Below are 3,355 nucleotides of genomic sequence, written 5' to 3' on the forward strand. Positions count from 1 at the left end.
ACCTATCAACCTTGCTAGGTTACTTACTTCTTGTTCCAAATTTTGAATAGAAGCTTGTTGATTTCTAAATGCTTGAGCATTTTGTTCATTCGTTTGTTTCTGAGATGTGAAAAACTGCGTTTGAGATTCAACTAGCTTCGACATTAGGTCTTCTAAATTTAGCTTTTTATCATCGGTTTGTGGTGGTTTATTTGGAAAAATAGGTCTTTTCTGATTGTAAGTATTGTTGGATACTTGTTGATTGCTAGGACCTTGTTGGTTGTTGTATGGAACATTTCGGTTATAATTCTGATTTTGATTGTAGTTTGGTCTTGGGGGTTGATAATTACCTTGATAATTATTTCAAGGCCTTTGGTTCATGTATGAAACATTCTCTCTTTGTTCCATTGTTTGTTCAATACTGAGACAATCTTTTGTCAAATGTGGTCCTCCACACTGCTCACAACTAATTCGTATTGCGTGAATATCCTTAGTCATCTTTTCCATTCGTCTTTCAAAAGCATCTATCTTTGCGGAAATTGAATCAAAGTCATGGCTAGAATCGGCTCTAGCCGCTTTAGATGCTCTAACGATATCTTTTTCTTGATACCACTCATGTGAGTGGGAAGCAGTGTTATCAATAATTTTGTAAGCTTCAGTTGCGGTTTTCTTCATAATGGAACCACCAGATGCTATATCGATGTCTTTTCGTGTAGTAATGTCGCATCCTTGATAGAATATTTGTACTATTTGATAAGTGTCTAAACCATGTTGCGGACATCCTCTTAACAACTTTCCAAATCTTGTCCATGCCTCATATAATGTTTCATTTGGCTTTTGTGTGAACATAACTATTTCTCCTTGAAGTCTCACAGCTTTAGATACCGGAAAGAATTGTTTACGAAATTTTTCAACTAAGACATCCCATGTATCAATTGCCCCTTCAGGTAATGATTCTAACCAATCTTTGGCTTCTCCCTTTAAAGTCCAGGGAAATAACACGAGATAGATCTGTTCATCCTCAACTTCTCTTATTTTGAATAGAGTACAGATCCTATTAAAGGTTCGAAGATGTTTGTTTGGATCTTCCTTCGGTGCACCACTAAATTGGCATTGATTAGTTACCATGTGTAGAATTTGTCCTTTGATTTCATAATCTGGTGCGTTAATGTCTGGTTGAGTAATTGCGTGTCCTTGGCCAGTGCGTTTAGCTCTCATTCGGTCTTCCATACTTAGAGGTTCCAGATTTTCCATGATTGAATTTGTTGAATCTGAATCACTAGAGGATTCCGACTTAATGGTTTCTTCCTCGACAATATCTGGATGAGTAATTTGTGGTTCAGGAGGAATGATTAGTGGTTCAGGATCTCTGAATTGTCCCTGAATATCCTCCGGATTCTCAATTGTGAGGTCGGGTTCAAAAAATGGATTATCGGAAATTTGAATTCGAGTACTTGGTTGACTAGATGACGATTCTAAAGAAAAATCAACGGTGACAATATTGGCTAGATGTCTTGATCGAGTTACAGGTGGTGAACGTATGAAAGGTGGTGAACGTTTTGCTCGGTGCATTCACAGAATATCCTATTAGTTATAAAGATAAAAATTATATAAGTTATCAAATTAATAGACTTTTCTGATTTTGCCCACGTTTCGAATAGCCAATAGATGCAGCAGGTAGCCAGGACCCTTTAAATCGGAAGCCCACAACTCGCCACTAACAAATCCAACTATTACTACGAACCAGAAAATTTTGGATGTCTATCAATTTAACCGCTTAAAATAATTTTTCGTCGAAATTTAAAGAAGATAAAATCTATGTCCTAAAAACTAGAGCGTCAAAATGAAAAAGAAAAGCGCGTCAAAAAATAAGAGGTTGAAAAATAATAATAATAAAATGCAGCGTCGAAACTTAAAAGCCTAAAAATTAAGAATTAAAACTTACGTCTAAAGGTATTAAAGCTTAAAGGAATTCTATATCCAAAACGGCAATAACTTACGGTCTCCCCAATGTGATATACCCCACCTATCAAAGGAAAGCCTTTTATAAACTAAGGCATTTCTGGAAAGTCTTTCAAATGTTTGACAAGTTAATTTTCGCCATAACTAAATGTGCTGATGAATTCTGACCGACTCTAGACAAGATTTCCTCAATCATATCCTCTGGTAGGTCTTCTAAAATATTCGGTTGTCTACCCTTAACGTCCATTTTGTTTTTATACTGTAAAATAGACAAGGATTAGATTCGTAAAAGATAATTAACAACAATACAAGCAATTTTTACATAGAACATAAAAGTACAAGCACACTACAATACATATAATACACAACATGATTACAACCCTCTAATCTGAATCACTGGTTTCTTCTTCTTCGGACTTGGTTCGTTTTCCTAATTTTCTAGGAATATATGGTGTTCCTCTAATACGAGCCGTCGTTTTCCATAATGGTTTAGAAAAACCTGGTGGTTTAGAGGTTCCCGGGTCATTGTTACATTTTAGGAAATACGGATGTTGTCGATACATATAAAGTTCATCGGGGTTGGAATCGGATTTCTCTATTTTTATACCTTTTCCCTTATTATTTTCTTTCGCTTTATTAAATTGGGTCGAGGTAATTTCTATAACATCATCGGAATCCTCATCGGGATCCGATTCATCAGAAAATTGGTAATCTTCCCAATATTTTGCTTCCTCGGCGAAAACACCATTGACCATTATTAACTTTGGTCTGTGTAACGACCCGACCAAAACATGTTTGACGGCGCCGACTACTTAGGTCCCGTTATGTGGTCATATGTCTTTATCATGACGTTTAACCAAAATATGTCGCATTTATTTCATAAGTAAAAGGATGTTTCAAGTTTACAAATGTAGTTCAAAAGACTAGTTACATTACAATGTTTAACGTACGAATGAAACCTATGCGACACAATTTAAAGTAGTCAAAAGACGCTCCAACTATGCATGTATACTCGACATCCAAGCAAGTATCAAAAAGAGTGTGGAAGCATGTATCAAGTAGCTTTCAAGGACCTGAGAAAACATATAGAAAACTGTCAACGAAAAACGTTGGTGAAATCATAGGTGTTTTAGTAAACGTTGCATTTGAACCACATGATTTAATATAATATGATTATCAAAATCATTTGCATTCCAAAGTTGTTATTTGTTTCGCGGGCACCCAATTATCAAACTTAACTGTTTTGCACCCTTTGCGTAGTGTTAGAACATACACTAGACCCGAAAATATATTTCATCCGCTAACGGTAGCGAACCGTCCGAATGAGGCTCGTCAAGCCCATGTGATCACATAATATAAGTTCACGTTTACACCCTGCAAGTGTAACTAATGATAATTGAATTGAGGATTTTCG

The 3,355-nt window shown here is 35.9% G+C and overlaps 1 non-coding gene across 1 annotated transcript; it reads left to right on the plus strand.

Annotated features, from left to right (window-relative positions):
• Positions 1-742: 742 nt before the first annotated feature.
• Positions 743-849, plus strand: LOC139860978 (small nucleolar RNA R71). The gene has a single exon (XR_011763601.1). It is a non-coding gene; the product is annotated as a small nucleolar RNA R71 (small nucleolar RNA).
• Positions 850-3,355: the final 2,506 nt, after the last annotated feature.

The sequence above is a fragment of the Rutidosis leptorrhynchoides genome, chromosome 7 (genome assembly GCF_046630445.1).
Source record: "Rutidosis leptorrhynchoides isolate AG116_Rl617_1_P2 chromosome 7, CSIRO_AGI_Rlap_v1, whole genome shotgun sequence".
NCBI classification, from domain to species: domain Eukaryota; kingdom Viridiplantae; phylum Streptophyta; class Magnoliopsida; order Asterales; family Asteraceae; genus Rutidosis; species Rutidosis leptorrhynchoides.